Below are 22,627 nucleotides of genomic sequence, written 5' to 3'. Positions count from 1 at the left end.
GGGTCTCTCTCTCCCCTAGCACAGCCCAAAGGCCAGTTCAGGAGCTCTCTCCCTAAACCCCCTCTTCGGAGCTTCCCTACTCCTCTCTGGAGTTGGCAGCACCTTCAGCTCCTTGGGCTCCTCTGGGAACTGCCCCTCCGTCCCCAGGTGCAGGCCCAAGCCAGCAATCTTCCCCTGGCCAATCCCACTACATCCCTCAAACTGAAGCAACGCCCCGTTTGTTCTCCTTACCGCTTCCAAAACCCCATCCAGCCATCTTCTCCAGAAAAACCTTTCCCAGTGTCCTCTCCCAGGTCCACAGCCTTTGCACATGCCACTCCTTGTATCTGGAACACCCTTTCCCCAAGCCCTAAAGCTTGTTACTCAGAGCACAGCTTAAATATCACTTCTTCCAGGACGCTCCCTCCCTGTGGTCCTATGGTCGCCTGAGTTTCTTTTGCATTTCTTGTTTTTTTTTTTTTTTTTCTTGAGAAGGTGTCTCGCTCTGTCTCCCAGGCTGGAGCGCAGTGGCGCGCGATCTCGGCTCACTGCAAGCTCCACCTCCTGGGTTTTATGCCGTTCTCCTGCCTCAGCCTCCCGAGTAGCTGGGACTGAGGCGTGCACCACCTACGCCCGGCTAATTTTTTTTTTTTGTATTTTTTTTAGTAGAGATGGGGTTTCACCGTGTTAGCCAGGATGGTCTCGAACTCCCTGACCTTGTGATCCGCCCACCTCGGCCTCCCAAAGTGCTGGGATTAGAGGCGTGAGCCACCGCGCCCGGCTGTTTTGTTTTGTTTTTTAAGATGCAGTCTCACTCTGTCCCCCAGGCTGGAGTGCAATGGCGCGATCTCGGCTCACTGCAACCTCACCTCCTGGGTTCAACCAATTCTCTTGCCTCAGCCTTCTGAGTAGCTGGGAGGGACTACAGGTGTGCGCCACCATGCCTGGCTACTTTTTGTATTTTTACAAAACTACTATATTGGCCAGGCTGGTCACTATATTGGTTTCACTACATTGGTTTCACTATATTGGCCAGGCTGGTCTCGAACTCCTGACCTCAGGTGATCCGCCCGACTCAGCCTCCCAAAGTGCTGGGATTACATGTGTGAGCCACCATGCCCAGCAGGATTTTTTTGTTTAGTGCCTAATCTACCCTCATTACAGAGTGAAGCCCTCAAAAACAAGAACCTCATCAGTCAAGGGCTCCATGTTATGCCTAGGGCCCTGCCCTGTGAAGGTTTGGTAAATGTGTGTCTAATGAATAAGTGATTCCACCCAACTGGGTCCACACTCACTAAGCTTTCTCAACAGCCTCGGCTCAAAGGCACATACACAGAGTCAACACAGCCACACACACAGGCACACACATGCACAGAGTCACAAATGGTGCACAAATATGCAACAGGCTCACGCACAAAGCTGAATTCATCTGTGCTCACTACTCCTCTGTGTCCCAGGTCTGTTTTCTTTTGTGACTTGGGGTCCCTGAGAACAAGAGTGTTTTTTTTTTTCTTTTTTTAGATAGAGTTTCACTCTTTCGCCCAGGCTGTAGTGAAGTGGCAAGATCTCGGCTCACTGCAACCTCTGCTTCCCAGGTTCAAGTGATTCTCCTGCCTCAGCATCCTGAGTAGCTGGGATTACAGGCACCCGTCACCATGCCCGGCTAGTTTTTGTATTTTTAGTAGAGACAAGATTTCCTCATGTTGGCCAGGCTAGTCTTGAACTCCTGACCTCAGGTGATCCACCTGCCTCAGCCTCCCAAAGTGCTAGAATTACAGGCATGAGCTACTGCACCTGGCAAGAGTTATGATTTTTTGTCCTCGAGACGGACTTTCACTCTTTTGCCCAGGCTAGAGTGCAGTGGTGCAATCTCGGCTCACTGCAACCTCCGTCTTCCGGTTTCAAGCGATTCTCCTGCCTCAGCCTCCTGAGTAGCTGGAATTACAGGTGCCCGCCACCACGCCTGGCTAACTTTTGTATTTTTAGTAGAGACAGGGTTTCACCATGTTGGCCAGGCTGGTCTTGAACTCCTGACCTTGTGATCCACCTGCCTCAGCCTCCCAAAGTGCTGGGATGACAGGCATGAGCCACCGTGCCCAGCCTTTTTTTTTTTTTTTTTTTTGAGTCGGAGTTTTGCTCTTGTTGCCCAGGCTGGGGTGCAATGGCACGATCTCGGCTCACTGCAACCTCCACCTCCCAGGTTCAAGCGATTCTCCTGCCTCAGCCTCCCGAGTAGCTGGGATTATAGGCATGTGCCACCATGTCCAGCTAATTTTTAGTAGAGACGGGGTTTTTCCATGTTGGTCAGGCTGGTCTCGAACTCCCGACCTCAGGTGATCCGCCTGCCTCGGCCTCCCAAAGTGCTGGGATTACAGGTGTGAGCCACCGCGCCCGGAAAGAGTTGTGTTTTTTACCAGCCTAGGAGCCCCTAGGAGAGGGCAATTTGCTCCCATCAGACTGGGAATCCCAGGCGAATGCTCTATCTCCCCAACTAGTTTGAGGACCTGGGCTCAGGAGTGTCTCCCTTACCAGCCCAGGAGCTCCTGGACCAGGCTGCTTCTACTTCAGGCTTTGGAGCCCTTGGGCTATGCTAGATATGTTCACTAACTAGCCTTGGAGCCGCAAGAACAGAATGGGCCTTCCTTGCTTCAGCCAGGTACTCCAGGAGCAGAGCTGAGCTGGATCTCCCCCAGCAGGCTGGTGGCTCCCACAGGCATGGCTGTGTCTTCCTGACCCCTCTCCACCTCTTCCACTGTCCACCGGCCTGACCCTTCTACCTTGATACAGCAGTTAGGGCTGGGCTGGGCTGGGCTGGGCTGGGCTGCCTGAGCTTTGGAAGCAGCAGCAAACCACACTGTAATACAGGTCCTTTGGAATTCCCTAGGAGGTGGCAGGATCAGTGAGGCTGCAGTAGGGGTCACCTGGCCTGCCTCAGTAGGTTGGGCAACTCATCCATATATCTAGTCACTCACCAAACCAGTCCAGAGTTCTTGGGCCTGGGCCTGCAGCGCTCTATCTGTATTATGTAGTTAAATTGTCTCATCAATCCTGTGAGGTGGGTGTGATCACGCCTCATTTACAGATGAGGAAACTGAGGGTCAGAGAACAGCAGTGACTTGCCCTAAGTCACAGAGCTGGGAAAGAGCTGGCTGGTTGCCTACTGCATCTTCTATCCAGGTTCAGGAAATGTTTAGGGATAGATTCCACAGGTAGAGAGAGGTGTGTGGTGGGATGCCCAGGTTTCTGGCTTGGGTGGCTTTCAGGAGAGTGCTGGCTCCTGAGACAGGGACTGCAAGAAGGTGGGAGTGCCTGTCAGGGAGCTGAGGAGCAGTGGGGAGGCGTAGGTTGCCAAGCAGCTAACCAGGGCAGGCAAGAGGTGGGTCTGGAACCCAGGCTTCCCCATTCCCAGCAGGAGCGTCCCCTGCCTACTCCCCACCCAGCTCTTGGCACTGGAGTCCTGGGTTCAAGTCCCATTCTCCATTTGACCCCATCTGAAAAACATGGGCACAGACCCTGTGAGGTCAACACCTGGGATTCCTGCTCCTTTAAGCCTTTCCCAGTGGAGGGCATGGCCCTGGCTGCAGGTGAGCGCTGTTGCCACATCAGCCGGGTAAGCCCTGCCCTGTCCCCTCCCCCAGCTCTGGAGGGAGGCCCTAGAGGCCCCAGAGGACGGTGGGAAGTGGGTGGGGAGAAAAGGCGGAGTCTGCTTGGCTGGAGAGAAGGGGACAGCCCTGGGGTGGGTGAAGGCACCTGAGTGTTGAGAACACCTGACTGTGCTAGCCTCTGTGTGTCTGTGAGGGTGTCTCTGAATGTTCCAGAGTGCACAGGAGTGTGTACAAAATAAACGTGCACTTTGACTGTGAGGATACAAGGTTGTATGCAAGACTGCATGAATGTCTCAAATACCTCTTTTGTGTGCCTTTGTTTCTGTGTGGCTGTCCCTGGGTGTGCAGGAGTAAGTATGAATGTGTTTGTTTGTCTCCAGGGTGCCTTTGTGTGGCCAAGTGTGTGTGTGACCCTCTGAATAAATCTCAGAATAAACCTGAGCTTTTGTGAGTCCACATTTAGAAGTGCCCCTCCAACTGGCCCCAGGCTGATGGAGGCATAAAGCCTGCCCCATCCTTTAGAAAAGCCCAGCCCCTGTGCCCCCTCTCCCTTCCTGGTGACTCGCCGCCCCCGCACCTGCCCCCAACCTCCAGAGCCTCCTGCCTTAAAGAGCAGTCCCTCTCTTGCCCAGCTTGTCCTCTCAACACTCAAAGGAAGGCTCAGTCCCCTCCTCTAGGTGGACTTCTGTGACCAGGGAAGGGGGGCCTTACATTATTTGCTAAGCATCTTCTATTGTACCCCCATTTGACAGATGATGACACACAGCCCAAAGCAGTGCAGTGACCTGCTGCAGGTGGGCACTTGTGTTTGATTCCATGACTCTTTTTTTTTTTTTTTTTTTTTTTGAGACAGGGTCATGCTCTGTCACCTAGGCTGGAGTGCATTGGTGTAGTGTTGGCTCATTGCAGCCTCAACCTCCTGGGATCAAGTGATCCTCCTGCCTCAGCCTCCCATGTAGCTGGGACCACATGTGTGCACCACCACACCCAGCTAATTTTATTTCTTTGTAGAGACAGGGTCTCACGTTGTTGTCTAGGCTGGTCTCAAGCTTCTGGGCTCAAGTGATCCTCCTGCCTCAGTCTCCCAAACTCCTGGGATTACAGGTGTGAGCCACAGCGCCTGGCAATTCCATGACTCTTAAAGCCCCTGGTGGAATCCCTGGCCATGTCCAGCCCCGTCAGTGTCCCCGACCCAGGGACTTTGAACCTGGGAAAGAGAAAGGAAACTGACATTTAGTGAGCCCCTCAGCCGCTCGCGTGGCCTTTCCCATGTTGTCATTTTATTCCCTTCAGGCTTGCTCAGAGAGGGAGGCAGCTTGCCTTAGGGTCACATGGTCAGAAAGTAGCCAAGCTAGGATTTGAACCCAGGCCTTTCTGGCTCTGGAGCTCATGCTGTTAGGTGTAGGGGGAGGTTGGGGATGGGCTGGTCCAGGACTGACTGACCTCTAGTTGCAGAGAGAAAGGAGGAAAGTATGACGAGACATGGGTGGAAATGGAGAGAAGGCTGAGGTGACACAGTCTCATGTGAGCTCCATCAACAGCCCCAGTAGGACTTCCTGTTCTAACCAGAATCCGGCTCCCTGTCCATTGCCCCTCTCCCCTAGACGGAGGGGGCTGGATTGGGGAAAAACGTGACTAAATCAGCCCAGGCTTGAACAACCTCTCTACTGGCTAGTCGCAAGTGTTTGGAATTCCACCATTCCAGTGATCTCTGTCCCCTTTCGGCCCTTCTTTCAGAACCACAGGCTCCCAGGATGTGTCTAGTCTCCAGCCCTGCCTGGGGAAGTCTGGCTAGAGCAGGGGGCACCAGATTGATGGAAGTCCTGGATGCTCTTCTTCAATAAAGGTGGGGGGCAGTGGCGATGGGACAGGGCACCGGCAGGGAGTGGGAAGAGCAGGCCTCTGGGAGGCAGATCGCAGCAAAAGCAAGACTTGAATCTCACCTTTGGACTTCAGGTCCAAGGCTCTTGCTACCATATGTGGCTTCCACTGGATACCAGGGCTGACTTTGGCTGGTGGAGGAGGCCACAGAAGCAAGGATGTGAGAGCCAGAGTTCATTTGGCTCTTCTGGGTGACAAGGACCAGAGAAATGCTCACCCAAGTGCTTCAGGAGACAGGGCCTTGTTTGAGGCTGTTTGGAGAAGGCAGGCAGGCAGGGATGGTGTCCCTCACCTCCAAGCCTCAGGGAGTCTTCATGGATGTTCACAAAGCAGAGTAGCTCTACTGACCTGGATGTCTCCTCTTTGCCTCGTCTGCAGGCGCCTGATGCTCCCAAGTCTGAGGCTTAGTGGTCACAGAGACTGTCACGCTGAGACGTTGCTTCTGTCCTTCCTGCACATCTTGCCCGACCAGCGTCCTTGCTGCCCTCGGCTCCTGCTGCTTCATGGTCCTGCCCACAGCCTTCTCTGGATACTCCCTCCTCCCTGACAGAGGATCTACTGATGGGGAGGAGGATCCAGTGAATCTGATTCTTAGGGGGCAGCTTCCAGCCAGACCATGTCATGGACCACTGGCCAGCTGAGAGAGGGCCAGGCCCTAGGTCAGGCCCACCTCTGATCTAGTTAGTGGCAGACCAGTTGGATCACCTGGTGATGTAAGAAATCCTTAGAAAGGATGGTGGGCAAGGCAGGCATTTAGAGCATAAACCACTCCCTTGAATCCAGACCCCGATTTCAGCCATTTCCATGAAGTATCTTTTGGTATCTTTGCCCCATGCCCAACACAAGGCTGGCAGAGTTAAACGTCAGTGACTGTGTTCGTGAACAACCAGGTGAGTGAAGTCCGCCAAGGAGCTCTGAGGCTCCGTTGAAGGCCGATGCTGTGTGGTGGGGCCTGGAACTCCAGTGTCCTTGTCCAGGGCTCTCCAGGAGGCCTGTGGGCTTGGGTCCCTCACATGGGTCTGCTTCTCTGTGTCCTGGAGATGCCAGGGCACTGGAGCTCTCTGGTGCCAATCCTGCCACGCCAGACTCTGGGGGGTAAACACACAGCCTCTCTCTGCTTGTAGGTCTGACTATACTATACATCCCTGACCCTGGATCTCACAGCCTCTCTGCCTTGCTCCCTCACTGCCTGGGTGTCCTTCTGTTTCCGGCCTTTATGGGTGGCCCTGCCTGACCCCCCTGACCCATGGCCAGGCCTGAGGGGCCGGGTGGGTGGTGGAAGGAGGGTGCACAGTGCAACTCTTGTGCAGGGGATCAGGGTGGGGCCAGTCCCTGCTCTGTGTTCCAGCCTGGCTTGAGTCCTGGCAGGCCAGAGGGTGAGCTGCTGCTCTGCCCACAGCATCATCTCAACATCCGTTCCACTGAATGGGTCTGGAGCTGCTGTGGAAGCTGCCCAAGAAAGCCCTTGGCTGGGCTCTCCTTCCAGGCTATTATTGATCCCTTTGCCTCTGGCTCCTCCATCTCTCAGCCTGTGCCCTGGGCCATGACATGACAAGGATGTGGCTGGTATGGCTATGGCATGTGAACACAATGCTGGTTCAGGGCTGCAGTTCAAAATGCTTCATCTGGGAACTGGAGGTTAATACCAATAAGGCTTGATGAGGGAGATGGGGAATCAGCGTGGGGACAGGGCTAGCTGAGGGGACCAGACTGAGTGAGGGGATTGGGGCTGAGTGAGAGGATGGGGACTGAGTGAGGAGATGGGGACCTAGTGAGAGGATGGGGCTTAGTAAGGGGATGGGGCTCAGTGAGGAGATGGGGACCTAGTGAGAGGATGAGGACCTAGTGAGGGGATGGGGCTCAGTGAGGAGAGGGACTCAGTGAGGGGATGGGACTCAGTGAGGGGATGGGGCTCAGTGAGGAGTTGGAGGTTCAGTGCGGAGTTGGAGGCTGAGTGAAGAGATGGGGCTCAGTGAGGCAATGGGGGTTCAGTGTGGAGTTGGAGGCTCAGTGAGGGGATAGGGGTTTGGTGAGGAGATGGAGGCTCAGTGAGGGGATGGGGCTCAGTGAGGGGTTGGAGCTCAGTGAGGGGATGGGGCTCAGTGAGGGGTTCGGGCTCAGTGAGGGGATGGGGCTCAGTGAGGGGTTGGGGCTCAGTGAGGAGAGGGACTCAGTGAGGGGATGGAGCTCAGTGAAAGCTTGAATTAGAGAAGGGGTAGACAAGCCTCTGGAACTCATTACCTTAATGATCTCTTTCCACCCCAGCTCTGGTCCTGGAGCCTACCCCTGGTCTATATTCAGCTTGACCCTAGAGGGACATGGCTGTGCACCTTGGTATCAGTGACCTGTATCTGGGACCAAGACAGGCAACACCAAACAGTCCTGAGTGGCAAACTGTGAGGCCTTAGGGGTTAGGGGGCCAGGGCTGGGAGGGAGCCACAGAAACCAGTGAGAGGGAGGCCTGGCCTTGGGTCCTGGAGGGCAAGGAACCTCTTATTTCCCAAAAGGTTCCTCCCACCTCTAGGGTCCTGTAGGCTGGAGGCAGCTTCCAGAAAGGCATTTGGAATGCTGGGAACAGAGGTGGCCCTATCCCAGGTTCTTGGGATGCCCCTTCCCTCCTCATCACTAAGCCCCCATCTCTTTTTTTTTTTTTTTTTGAGACAGTCTTGCTCTGTCGCCCAGGCTGGAGTGCAGTGGCACGATCTCGGCTCACTGCAACCTCTGCCTCCTGGGACTCAGTGAGGCGATGGGGACCTAGTGAGGGGATGGGGCTCAGTGAGGGGGTGGGGACCTAGTGAGGGGATGGGGCTCAGTGAGGAGATGGGGACCTCTCCTTAGTACAGACAGGGTTTCACCATGTTGGCCAGGCTGGTCTCTAACTCCTGGCCTCAAGTGATCCACCCGCCTCAGCCTCCCAAAGTGCTGGGATTACAGGGGTGATCCACTGCACCACAGCCCTCATCTCTTTTTACCAATAACCTCCCCTTGACTGAGCCCACCCTCTGCCATAGAGTCCCCACTCTCTCTGTCTCTGTCCTCTTACTGAGCCAAGGTGCCCCTCGAAGAACCCTCAGACCAGAGCTGAAATGCTCAGGCACTGCCCTATCTCACCTTCAGTGAGGGCTCTCTACACTGGTCTCAGCCATTCTGGCTGGCCTAAGGCCTTATTGCCCAAAGAACTCACTGCTCATTTGCATTCATTTACATCTGATCATTTAACATTCAAATACCCAAGCCTGGACTGGTGAGGAATGGCTGCACATATGCATGCTATTTGTATATTCCCTTTTAGTGAGAAAATACTCAAACTCTCTTCCCTCTCCAGCTCCCCAAGGTCACCCTGTTTAGAGTCTGAGTTGAGGAGATCCTTGGTTGGGCTCCGCAGAGAAAGTGTAATAGTGCACAATGTTACATGGGAGCTAGTCTGTGTTCAGAACCCAGAAGTGCACTGAGAACATGGTGCTACCACTACTCATTTCTGTATTCATGGCAGACATGATTAACTGATCATGGTACTCTCTCCCTCTAACCCAGAACCATTTTGGGGGCATCAACTGGCATGTGAGATTAAATCTATTTGTCTCCCCTGATTAGTCCAACCATTTCCTTTCCAGACAGGGAAACTAAGGCCCAGAGAAGATGCAGAAAATACAGATCATATCCACCATCAATGCCACTTTGCAGCCTGGAAGCATATGGGCCATTCCCTTGGAGGATGGGGGAGGGCAGTTCTACTCTGTGTAATAAAATCTCCTGTGTCAGCACAGTGGCTCATGCCTATAGTCCCAGCGAGGTGGGAGGATTGCTTGAGGTCAGGAGTTCAAGGCTGCAGTGAGCTATGATCTCACCACTGCACTTCAGCTTGGGTCACAGAGTGAGACACCCCTCTCAAATAGAAAGAAAGAAAGAAAGAGATAAAGAGAAAAAGAGAGAGAGAGAGAGAAAGGAAGGAAAGAAGGAGAGACAGAATGGAAGGAATGAAAGGGAAGGGAAGGAGAAAAGAAGGAAGGAAGGAAAGAAGGAAGAAAGAAAGGAAGGAAGGAGAAAGGAAAGGAAAGGAAGGAAGGGAAGGAAGGGAAGAAAAAAAGAAATAAATAAAATATCCTAGGCTAGATACGATGGCTCATGCCTGTAATACCAGCACTTTAGGAGGCCAAGATGGGCGGATTGCTTGAGGTGAGAAGTTCTAGACTAGCCTGGGCAACATGGTGTAACCTCATTTCTACAAGATACAAAAATTAGCTGGGCATGGCCGGGCACGGTGGCTCACGCCTGTAATCCCAGCACTTTGGGAGGCCGAGGCGGGCGGATCACGAGGTCAGCAGATCGAGACCATCCTGGCTAATATGGTGAAACCCCGACTCTACTAAAAATACAAAAAATTAGCTGGGCATGGTGGTGGGTGCCTGTAGTCCCAGCTACTCGGGAGGCTGAGGCAGGAGAATGGCGTGAACCCGGGAGGCGGAACTTGCAGTGAGCCGAGATTGTGCCACTGCACTCCAGCCTGGGTAACAGAGCAAGACTCCGTCTCAAAAAAATAAAATAAAATAAAATAAAAACAAATAAATAAATAAATAAATAAATAAATAAATAAAAATTAGCTGGGCATGATGGAAGGTGTATGTAGTCCTGGCTAGCCAGGAGGCCGAGGTGAGAGGATCACCTGAACCTGGGAGGTTAAGGCTGCAGTGAGCCGTGCATGACACTGCACTCCAGCCTGGGTGACAAAGCAAGGCCCTGTCTCAAATATATATATTAAAAAAAGAAAGAAAGAAAAATATCACAAAAAGGTACTTCTGGATGGAATTAGAGGTGACTTTTATTTATGACTTTGTGTTTCTCTGTCTGTAATCCCAGTTACTCAGTAGGATGAGGCAGGAGAATTGCTTGAATCTGGGAGGCAAAGTTTGTGGTGAACCAAGATCGCACCACTGTACTCCAGCCTGGGCGACAGAGCAAGACTCTGTCTCAAAAAAAAAAAAAAAGAAAAGAAAATTGTCCCAAGATCACACAGCAAGTGGTACGGCTGTGACATCAGCCACATTACATACAATTTAAACCAGTCAAAAGTTAATATCAGGAGCTGGGTATGGTGGCCCGTGCCTGTAGTCTCAACTAGTCATGAGGCTGATGCAGGAGGATCACTTGAGCCCAGGAGTTTGAGTCCAGCCTGGGAAATATAGCAAGACCCCATCTCTAAAATAAATAAATGAATTATAACTAAAATTACAATTGGGAGGCCAGGTGCGGTGGCTCACGTCTGTAATCCCAGCACTTTGGGAGGCCAAGGCAGGTGGATCACCTGAGGTCGGGAGTTCAAGACCAACCTGACCAACATGGAGAAACCCCCATCTCCATTAAAAAAAAAAAAAACAAAATTAGCTGGCGTGGTGGTGCATGCCTGTAATCCCAGCTGTTTAGGAGGCTGAGGCAGGATAATTGCTTGAACTGGGGAGGCGGAGGTTGTAGTGAGCCGAGATTGTGCCATTGCACTGGGCAACAAGAGCAAAACTCCGTCTCAAAAAAAAAAAAAAAAAAAGGCAAAATTAGCCGGGCATGGTGGTGCACACCTGTAATTCCAGCTACTTGGGAGGCTGAGGCAGGAGAATCGCTTGAACCCGGAACACAGAGGTTGCAGTGAGCTGAGATCGTGCTCCAGCCTGGGCAACAAGAGCAAAACTCTGTCTCAGGAAAAAAAAAAAGCCCAGGTGCGGTGGCTCATGCCTGTAATCCCAGCACTTTGGGAGGCCAAGGTGGATGGATCATGAGGTCAGGAGTTCAAGACCAGCCTGGCCAAGGTGGTGAAATCCTGTCTCTATTAAAAACACAAAAATTAGCTGGGCATGGTGGCAGGCTCCTGTAATCCTAGCTCTCGGGAGGCTGAGGCAGAGAATTGCTTGAACCCAGGAGGAGGAGGTTGTAGTGAGCCAAGATCACGCCACTGCACTCCAGCCTGGGTGACAGAGCGAGACTCCGTCTCAAAAAAGAAAAAAAAAAAAAATTACTATTGGGGCTAGTCTGGCCTAGAGAAGAACAGTGATTTGCACGCTCTCCTGTATGATGTATGTGCAATACCCCATCCTGTGGGGAGTGAAGTGACTTGCCCAATGTCACACTGCATGTTGTGTAAAAAACCAGCCTGGGCCCCAAGAAGGCTGCTTTGCAGCCTGGGAAGAGGTGACAGGCCCTGGCATGATCTGCCCTGCCCTCTCAGGACCTGAATGCCCCTCTCCACTCAGGACAATGGGAACGCCTCCTGCCAAAGCCACTGCTCTTCCTCTCAGCGGGGAGGAGGGAGAAGACAATGAAAGAGGCTGGGAAATGAGGGGTGTGGGGGACTCCAAACAGAGCCAGCAACAAATAAGCAGGGCACAGAGTGGGGCAGGAAGGATGGCCCTCTGTCCACTGGGACTTTGAGAAGGGGCCATTTTGGCAGGAGGATGGGCGCAGTCTGCCTACTGGTATGCTTGAGCCCCTGGACAACTTCATTCACTGTCTCTATACATCACTCCCTCCTGTGTGCCCAGAGCATAGGACGGGGACACCAATGCACCAGCGCGCCAAATCTGCGTGACCTCGTGCAAGCCACTTAGTCTCCTCACCTGTGAATTGGAGGTGATCGGCCCTACTTCCCAGGGCTGTTCGGAGCATTAAAGGCAATCACAGAAGTGAAGCACCCCAGCTGGAGTGGGCGAGGCAGTCCAGCAAAGGCTAGTTGTTACAGTGGCAGAGGCGCTCCTCTCCCAGACTGCCCCACACAGCTGGCAATGGTGGGGACTGGCCAGGAGAGCTTGTGGGGAGGAGCCCTCTTCCTTCCTGCCCCTTCCAGCTGGGTATCAAGATCTGAGACCAGATGTGTTGGTGAGTGACTCAGCGCTTTCCTGCCTGGAAACTCCTCCCTGCCTGTCTCACCAGGCTGGGCCAGGGAGGGTGAGACAGCAGACTGGGGGTGGGAGTGGCTGGTTCTGAAAAACCTCAGGGGAGCCATGGGGGCAGGAAGGGAGAGGGAAGGAGGGATGAGAATAGTGTGCCTTGGCCTGCAAGATGGGGATGGGATGAAGGAAGTGGGACACTTCCGAGACTGTCAAGGAAGAGCTAGGTTGAGGGTGTCCTTGTCTGTCTAGTCAACCTAAAATGACCAGGTGGGAGGAGGAAAGCTCACCCCTTCCTCCTCCCACCTGCATACATCCTAGCCCCAGTATTTCCAGGCCAGCCCAAACCCATTTGTCCTGCCCTCCTGGGCTGCATACCCACATGACGCTCCCTTCCTTCCCTTTCCTCTCCTCCTCTTCCCAGCCAACCACCTCCACTTCCCCATCTCCCACTCCATTGGATCTGTTACTAACTCCTTGGTGCCCACTCTCTCTGGAAGGTTGTCCTCTATTGCCTAATCCCTCACCCTGACAGCTTAAGCTGTCAGGGACAGTAAGCATGGTTGACCTGGTCCTTCTGGACCTTCATGGAGCTTTTGTTTTTGAGACGGAGGCTCTCTCTGTCGCCCAGGTTGGAGTGCAATGGTGTGATCTCGGCTCACTGCAACCTCTGCCTCCCAGGTTCAAGCGATTCTCCTGCTTCAGCCTCCCAAGTAGCTGGGATCACAGGTGCGCACCACTTGACTAATTTTTGAATTTTTAGTAGAGATGGGGTTTCACCATGTTGTCCAGGCTGGTCTTGAACTCCTGACCTCAGGTGATCCGCCCACCTTGGCCTCCCAAAGTGCTGGGATTACAGACCCGAGCCACCATGCCCAGCATCTTCTTGGAACTCTTTTCTTCATCTCAAATATCACCCTGCTGGTTTCCCTTCTATCTTTTGGACAATTCCTTCTCTAATCTCTTCTTCCCACTCTCCCTTTTAAAGGTAGAGTGTTTTGTTTTGTTTTTTGTTTTTTGAGACGGAGTCTCGCTCTGTCGTCCAGGCTGGAGTGCAGGGGCGCGATCTCGGCTTACTGCAAGCTCCGCCTCCCGGGTTCACGCCATTCTCCTTCCTCAACCTCCCGAGTAGCTGGGACTGCAGGCGCCCACCACCACGCCCGGCTAATTTTTTGTATTATTAGTAGAGACAGGGTTTCACTGTGTTAGCCAGGATGGTCTCGATCTCCTGATCTCGTGATTTGCCCGCCTCGGTCTCCCAAAGTGCTGGGATTACAGGCGTGAGCCACCAGGCCCGGCCTTTTTTTTTTTTCTTTTTTCTTTTGAGACAGAGTTGCTCTCGTTGCCCAGGCTGGAGTGCAATTGCATGATCTTGGCTCACTACAACCTCCACCTCCCGTGTTCAAGCGATTCTCCTGCCTCAGCCTCCCAAATAGCTGGGATTACAGGCATGCGCCACCACACTCAGCTAATTTTTGTATTTTTAATAGAGACAGGGTTTCACCATGTTGGCCAGGATGGTCTTGAACTCTTGACCTTGTGATCCACCTTCCTGAGCCTCCCAAAGTGCTGGGATTACAGGGGTGAGACACTGAGCCCAGCAAAGGGTAGAGTGTTTTCTAAATTCAGTCCTTTCTTTTTTCTTTTTCTTCTTTTTTTTTTTTTGAGATGGAGTTTTGCTCTTGTTGCCCAGGTTGGAGTGCAGTAGCATGATCTCGGCTCACTGCAACCTCCGCCTCCTGGGTTCAAGCAATTATCCTGCTTAAGCCTCCCGAGTAGCTGGGATTACAGGTGCCCACCACCACACCCAGCTAATTTTTGTATTTTTTTAGTAAAGACAGAGGTTTCACCATGTTGGCCAGGCTGTTCTTGAACTCCTGACTTCAGGTGATCTGCCGGCCTCAACCTCCCAAAGTGCTGGGGTTACAGGCATGAGCCACTGTGCCCGGCCCTAAATTCAGTCCTTTCTAGCCTACCATATGGAGAAAGGATTAAGTGCATGGACCTTGGCATCATATAAACTTTGGTTCAAGTCCTGGCTCTCCTTTTTACTAGCTGTGTAACCTTGGGTAACTCCTCAGCTTCCTCCTCCATTAAATGTGTTGATCTTACCTACCTCCTGGGGATCTAATGCAATAATGCATATAAAGCATTCAGCACTGGGTCTGGTGCATAGTAAGTCAGGTAACGGCACCTGTAGATAATATCCTTTCTTTCTGGTCAGCTCCCCCCACCTCCCAACTCCTACCTCCTGGGCATGTTTTGCTGGATGTCCAAGTCAAATTCTAAGTAGCTAAAAGCAAAATTCCATCTCTTCTTTTTCCTCCCTAAACACCAGCTTCTCTTGCTGCCCTACCTCTATTAATGCCTCACCATCTTTCACTGAGGCCTGAGGCCTAGCCCTTAGGGATGTTGTACAAACAAGTACCAAAGCTATGTGCAGGGAAGGCTGACTTGAAAAATCATTGTCTTTGCCCTTAAGGAACTCACAGTCTGGTGAGAAAGTTAGACAGACAAACAAACATAATAAGATAATTGCTCTACTAGAGGTTTATATGGAGGAACTTCTATGCTTAGAAGGAATGCTGAGCCAGGTGCGGTGGCTCAAGCCTGTAATCCCAGCACTTTGGGAGGCCGAGGTGGACGGATCACCTGAGGTTGGAAGTTCAAGACTAGACTGACCAACATGGAGAAACCCCATCTCTACTAAAAATACAAAATTAGCTGGGCGTGGTGGTGCATGCCTGTAATCCCAGCTACTTGGGAAGCTGAGGCAGGAGAATCACTTGAACCCGGGAGGCAGGAGGTTGCAGTGAGCCGAGATCGCGCCATTGCACTCCACCCTGGGCAACAAGAGCGAAACTCCATCTCAAAACAATAAAAAATAAAAAGAGGGAGTGCTGAAGTGTGGCTGGATCAATCCAGGAAGACTTCCTGGAGATGATAGCATTTGAGTTGGCACCTGCAGGCTGAGTAGGAGCTTGAAAGGTAGACAAGTCAGGGAAAGCCAAAAAAATTACCCACAGACAAAGGTGTGGCCATGAGAAGGCAGGGACTGGAAGCTCACATGTGTTTTAGAGAGCTTCTCTAGGTCAGCACGGAGGATGCTGGAGGGGAGAAAAGCTGAGGCAGCAGACAGATCCAAGAGGAAGGTTTAGGATCTGAAAGTTTACTCATGCTTTGCCATGCAATGCTGTGCAACCTTAGGAAAGTCACTTGAGCTCACCGAGCTTCCATCCCTCATCTGTCAAATGGAGAGAATAATAGGTACCCATGGGGATGCTGGGGAGGGCTGAATGAGCTAATGGAAGGGAAAGTGCTGGATAAATGCAAGCTGTTGTTACTGTAGAGAATCCACCAGGGCAGGCCATGTTTCAGCTGCAGCCCCACCTCAGAAATGGCCTCCCTGAGCCTCATCCAAGTCAAGTCCACATCCTCCCAGGCTGGGGGGTGGGGTGGGGTGCAGGATGCAGGGGAAGGATGCACACACACCTGACTATGGATCTTGGCTCACTGGCTCTGTGACCTGGGACCAGTGTCTTCCCTCTCTGAACTTCATTTCATAGAGCTAAGAACCCAACTTACAGGGCTTCCGTGAATTCTGTGGGAACAGGTAAGTGATCATTAATTGTAGACAGTTAGTTCCCTGTCCCCTAGTCTCCAATTCCCTCCTCCAGGGCCTGGCACCAAGCTGAGCAGAGCGAGAAACAGTAAATATTTAATAACAGATGGGCTGAGAGCTCCTAACTGAAGGGAGATGTGGAGGAGCCGGAGGACACTTGCTTCCCCAGCAGGGGCAGCTGTGCAGACAGGCCGACCTGGGCTTCAGGGCTAGTGACAGCCAGATCCTGAAGGAGCTCTTGCCTTCAGTGACTTCCTGAGGGAGCCACAGCTACCAGTGGCCTTCCCAGGGTACCCTAGCCCCACAACACATCTCTCCTATTTTCTCACTTTGCTGCTCAGATGAACATCAAATGGATGTGGACCCCACTCAACAACCACCCACTGAATCCCTCTCCACTGCGCCAAGCCTCTCCTGGCACTATAAATTCAGAGAGGAAGGAGGCCAGCCCTTGCTCTTCAGGGCCTCCCATCTAGCTGCGAGAGTGATGGAAAACATGTTTGCTAAAATGTGATAGCTAGCCTGGGCAATGTAGGGAGACCCTGTGTCTATGAATAATTAGAAAAGCTAGCCGGGCGTGATGGCACGCGCCTGTGGTCCCAGCTACTTGGGAGGCTGAGGTGGGAGGATGATCGCCTGAGCCTGGAAGGTCAAGGCTGCAGTGAGTCGTGATCATGCCACTGCACTCTATCCTGGGCAACACAGCAAGACCCTGTCTCAAAAAAAAAAAAAATAACAAAAGCTGGGTGGCCGGGTGTGGTCCTGAAGGCTGCAGCTGTACATGTCATCACTTAGTCACTTGCCTGGTGGTCACCTATGAGTCAATGATTCAAAGGTTTCCATCCCAGGGATACATCTGCTCCTTAATAGGAATTTACAGGGACAATCCTTTGACCAGGGGAGCCACCTAAGGGACTGAGACTTGATCCCAGAGCAATCAGGCAGAGACTCTGTGCAGCTTCCTTTCCCTTCCTGCCCAGACGTGCTGCCTCTCCCTCTGACCCTGGGCCTCCCCTTTGTGAATTTAGGTCTCTGTGGTTGTCTGTGGGCTGAGGCAGCAAAAAGAGCATTTTGGAGTGAGCCAGAGCTAAATCCAAATCCTGGTTCTATTACTAACTAGCTGTGTGATCTTGGTCCAATTTCTTATCCGCTCTGAGTCAGTTTTGCAGAAAATGTTCAAATTTGCTGTATCTTTACGTACTTATATACAAATGCGTAAAAAAAGGCCAGAGGGCGGTCGGGCGCTGTGGCTCACACCTGAAATCCCAGCACTTTGGGAGGCCGAGGTGGGCAGATCACCTGAGGTCGGGAGTTCAAGACCGCCTGACCAACACGGAGAAACCCTGTCTCTACTAAGAATACAAAATTAGCCGGGCATGGTGGTGCATGCCTGTAATCCCAGCTACTTGGGAGGCTGAGGCAGGAGAATCGCTTGAATCCAGGAGGCGGAGGTTGCAGTGAGCCGAGATTGCACTATTGCACTCCAGCCTGGGCAACAAGAGCGAAACTCTGTCTCAAAAAAACAAAAAACAAAAAAAAGGCCAGGCATGGTGGCTCATGCCTGTAATCCCAGCACTTTGGGAGGCCAAGGCAGGCAGATCATGAGGTCAGGAGTTCGAGACCAGCCTGGCCAACATAGTGAAACCCCGTCTCTACTAAAAATACAAAAAATTAGCCGGGCGTGGTGGCGGGCGCCTGTAATCCCAGCTACTTGAGAGGCTGGGGCAGGAGAATCACTTGAACCTGGAAGGCGGAGGTTGCAGTGTGCCGAGATTGCGCCACTGTACTCCAGCCCGGGTGCCAGTTCCAAAAAGAAAAGAAAAGAAAAAGGCTGGAGGGGTTTATGCTACCCTTCTCATTAATAGTGGATGGGGTGGGGTGGGAAAGGGGTATGTGATGGGGAACTTTCACATTGTATCCTATTTTCTCCTGTATTATCTGGGCCTTTATAAGCATGTATATTATTGCATTTGTATGAAGTGGGGATAATCCTACCAACTTTACAGATTATTGGAAGGATTTTAAAAAGATCCTACAGGTAAAACTGTTCTCACGCTGTCTGCTGCAAAATTGGCTCTTACCAAGTATTAGTTCCCTTTTCCTCTCTTCTCCTTGCCTGGAACTGTGTTTCTACTTGTAAGTGTTTGCCTCTTTACATCTATGTTTGTTTACGGGGCCTGGTTGAATCTGTCTGTGGTTTTTTTTTTTTTTTTTTTTTTGAGACGGAGTCTCACTCTGCCCTATCTCGGCTCCCTGCAAGCTCCGCCTCCCGGGTTCACGCCATTCTCTTGCCTCAGCCTCCTGAGTAGCTGGGACTACAGGCTCCTGCCACAATGCCTGGCTAATTTTTTTTTGTATTTTTAGTAGAGATGGGATTTCACTGTGTTAGCCAGGATGGTCTCCATTTCTTGACCTCGTGATCCGCCCACCTCGGCCTCCCAAAGTGTTGGGATTACAGGCGTGAGCCACCACACCCGGCCTGTCTGTGGTTTATGGGCTGCTAAGCGTCTGTGTGTATTCTGTTCTTATATTGCTGAATGTCTGTGCATCTGGAAATGTATGCATTTGTGTATGTGTGTCTGTGTGTCTCTGTATAAGTGAGTATATGCTTGGGTGTATTGGTGGTATGTATGTGTGTGGGGTGTAGCTGTGTATCTCAGCTTGTTTGTGTCTATTTATATGTGTTTATTTTATTTCATTTTTTATTTTTTTTGAGACGGAGTCTCGCTCTGTCACCCAGGCTGGAGTGCAATGGCACGGTCTCAGCTCACCACAACTTCCACCTTCTAGGTTCAAGTGATCCTTCTGCTTCAGCCTCCTGCGTAGCTAGGATTACAGGCGCCCGCCACCACACCTGGCTAATTTTTGTATTTTTAGTAGAGACAGGGTTTTCACCATGTTGGCCAGGCTGGTCTCGAATTCCTGATCTCGTGATCCACCCACCTCAGCCTCCCAAAGTGTTGGGATTACAGGCGTGAGCCATCATGCACTGCCTATATGTCTTTATTATTATTATTATTATTATTTTGTTGTTGTTGTTTTTTTGAGACAGAGTTTCGCTCTTGTTGCCCAGGCTGGAGTGCAATGGTGCAATCTCGGCTCACTGCAACCTCTGCCTCCCAGGTTCAAGCGATTCTCCTGCCTCTGCCTACCGAGTAGCTGGGATTACAGGCACTTGCCACCGAGCCCAGCTAATTTTTTTTTTTTTTTTTTGAGATGGAGTCTTGCTCTGTCGCCCAGGCTGGAGTGCAGTGGTGCAATCTTGGCTCACTGCAAGCTCCGCCTCCTGGGTTCACGCCATTCTCCTGCCTCAGCCTCCCGAGTAGCTGGGACAACAGGCGCCCGCCACCACGCCCGGCTAATTCTTTGTATTTTTAGTAGAGACGGGGTTTCACTGTGTTAGCCAGGATGGTCTCGATCTCCTGACCTCGTGATCCGCCCGCCTCGGCCTCCCAAAGTACTGGGATTACAGGCATGAGCCACTGCGCCCGGCCGCTAATTTTGTATTTTTAGTAGAGACAGGATTTCTCCACGTTGGTCAGGTTGGTCTTGAACTCCCGACCTCAGGCGATCCACCCACCGCCCCACAAAGTGCTGGGATTACAGGCATGAGCCACCGCACCCAGCGTGTTTATTATATTTTTAATGCATATATATTTTTGAGACAGAGTCTCTGTTGCCCAGGCTGGAGTGCAGTGGCACGATCATGGCAGCTTTAACCTCCTGGGCCCAAGTGATCCTCCCACCTCAGCCTCTCAAGTAGCTGGGACCACAGGCATGCACCACGACACCCAGCTAATTTTTTTTTTTGAGGCGGAGTTTAGCTCTTGTTGCCCAAGCTGGAGTGCAATGGCGCTATCCCGGCTCACTGCAACCTCCGCATCCTGGGTTCAAGCGATTCTCCTGCCTCAGCCTCCTGAGTAGCTGGGACTACAGGCATGTGCCCACCACATCCAGCTAATTTTTTGTATTTTTAGTAAAATGGGGTTTCACCATGTTAGCCAGGCTGGTCTCAAACTCCTGACCGCAGGTGAGCCGCCTGCCTCAGCCTCCCAAAGTGCTGGGATTACAGGCGTGAGTCACCGTGCCCGGCCCAGCTAATTTTTAAATTTTTGTAGAGATGGGGAGCTTCCTATGTTGCCCAGGCTAGTCTCGAACTGCCGAGCTCCAGCAATCCTCCCACTTCAGCCCCCCAAAGTGTTGCGATTACAGGCGTGGGCCACTGTGGCCAGCTTATATGTGTTTAGATGTCAGTCTGCCTCAGCATATCTGAGTGTTTAAGGGTATCTAGGTGTGGCAGTGTGTATCTGGGCTTGTATATTGGTATATGTACCCACATGTTTGGATGTGCCACTGTGAAGTGGTGTGTAGGTAGGTTTGTCAACCTCTGTCTGTGTCTCAGTGTGTTTGTGTCTACATCTATGTAGATGTGGGGGTGGGAGCTGGGGTCTCTAAGAGTCCACATCCAGTTGTTCTATCTGTGGGCGGAGAGCTCTGCCCACACATTTCAATCCCTCCCCCTGCTTCCAGAAGGCCCTGAGTGTGGGTGTTTCACTCGTAGCCCTGCCCCTGGGCACAGGGCTTGCTGCCCAGGACTGGTGGAGTGCATGTCTGCAAACACCTAGAGAGGGGCTCCAGCCAGCAGCCCCCGACATGTAGCCTTCCCAGCTGGCAGACCAGATTGATCATTTTCCTGTTTCTGAGAAGAACCAAGCCCCTCTCTTTGGAGAGCAGAGAGTCCTCTGAATCTTGAGGTCAGGAAATCCCTGCTCTCTCAGCCTAGGTCAGTGTCCATCTGGCTGAGCTTTTCGTGTTTGTCAGATGCAGCCAGACAGCTGGGGAAACAAAACGTGTCTCCATGGCAACCCGCCTCCGCCTTCGAACTTGGGCAGTTCAGTGGTTTTGCAGGGCCCCCTTTGGGCCCAGTGCTGGGATGGGGTGGGTGGTGAGGATGAGTTAATAAGGCTTCTGCATATGTGCACTGCAGCCCCACACCCCAACATACTCAAATACCTCCACACACACTCCTTCCCTAGGTAAAACTGGATGTTCAGAATGGGGAAACTGGTTCCCAGAGAGGGCAATGTCTTGTTGCCCAAGTACACACTTAGCAAGTTAGTGGCAAGACCAAAATAATGAGAACCAGGTTAGCTGTAGGGATTCTTTTGCCCCACGTAGTTTTCTCATTCTAGGATTTAATAATTACTTTAGAATATACATATGTAGGCCGGGCGCGGTGGCTCACTCCTGTAATCCCAGCACTTTGGGAGGCTGAGGCGGGTGGATCACGAGGTCAGGAGATCGAGACCATCCTAGCTAACACGGTGAAACCCCATCTCTACTGAAAATACAAAGAATTAGCCGGGCATGGTGGTGGGCGCCTGTTGTCCTAGCTACTCGGGAGGCTGAGGCAGGAGAATGGGGTGAACCCGGGAGGTGGAGCTTGCAGTGAGCCAAGATTGCACCACTGCACTCCAGCCTGGGTGACAGAGCAAGACTCTGTCTCAAAAAAAAAGAAAAAAAAAAAGAATATACATATGTATGTATGTTTTATGTATACTGTATATTTATAAAAACATTTTTTTTTTGAGATGGAGTTTCGCTCTTGTTGCCCAGGCTGGAGTGCAATGGCTTGATCTCGGCTCACTGCAACCTCCGCCTCCCAGGTTCAAGCGATTATCCTGCCTCAGCCTCCTGAGTAGCTGGGAATATAGGCATGTGCCATCATGCCTGGTTAATTTTCTAGTTTTAGTAGAGACAGGGTTTCCCCATGTTGGTCAGGCTGGTTTTGAACTCCCAACCTCAGGTGATCTGCCCGCCTTGGCCTCCCAAAGTGGTGGGATTATAGATGTGAGCCACTGCACTGGCCAAAAACATTTTTTTGAGACAGAGTCTCGCTCTGTCACCGACGCTGGAGTGCAGTGGTGCAATCTCAGCTCACTGCAACCTCCACTTCCCCAGTTCAAGCGATCCTCCTGCCTCAGCCTCCTGAATACCTGGGATTACAGGCGCATGCCACCATGCCTGGCTAATTTTTGTATTTTTAGTAGAGATGGGGTTTCACCATGTTGGTCAGGCTGGTCTCAAACTCCGGACCTCATGATCCTCCTGCCTCGGCCTCCCAAAATGCTGGGATTACAGGCATGAGTCACTGCACCCAGTCCCCAAAACATTTTCTAAAGTAGTGAAAAGCATGTACACACATATAGTTGAGTTCTATGCTAATTTTTTTTTTTTGAGGCGGAGTCTCACTCTCTCGCCAGGCTAGAGTGCAGTGGTGCAATCTTGGCTCACTGCAACCTCCGCCTCCTGGGTTCAAGCCATTCTCCTGCCTCAGCCTCCCGAGTAGCTGGGATTACAGGCACGTGCCGCCATGCCCAGCTAATTTTTGTACTTTTAGTAGAGACAGGGTTTCTCCATGTTGGTCAGGTTGGTCTCGAGCTCCTGACCTCGTGATCCGCCCGCCTAGGCCTCCCAAAGTGCTGGGATTACAGGTATGAGCCACCGTGCCCGGCTGATAACTTGTTTCTTTGCAGACCTGAGAATAAAGCTTCTCCTGACATTTTTACGAAGTTGTTAAAACTCTTACTACTGGCCAGGCACGGTGGCTCACGCCTGTACTCCCAGAACTTTGGGAGGCCGAGGCAGGAGGATCATGAGGTCAGGAG

At 51.9% G+C, this 22,627-nt stretch overlaps 1 long non-coding RNA gene across 1 annotated transcript; it reads right to left on the bottom strand.

Annotated features, from left to right (window-relative positions):
* Positions 1–1,436: 1,436 nt before the first annotated feature.
* LOC134728447 (uncharacterized) lies at positions 1,437–21,171 on the bottom strand. Its single transcript, XR_010108848.1, has 2 exons — positions 12,068–21,171; positions 1,437–4,791 (listed from the first exon to the last, which is right to left on the bottom strand). It is a non-coding gene; the product is annotated as an uncharacterized LOC134728447 (long non-coding RNA).
* Positions 21,172–22,627: the final 1,456 nt, after the last annotated feature.

The sequence above is a fragment of the Pan paniscus genome, chromosome 1 (assembly GCF_029289425.2).
Source record: "Pan paniscus chromosome 1, NHGRI_mPanPan1-v2.0_pri, whole genome shotgun sequence".
Lineage (NCBI taxonomy): Eukaryota > Metazoa > Chordata > Mammalia > Primates > Hominidae > Pan > Pan paniscus.
This window is presented reverse-complemented; position numbering and strand designations above follow the sequence as displayed.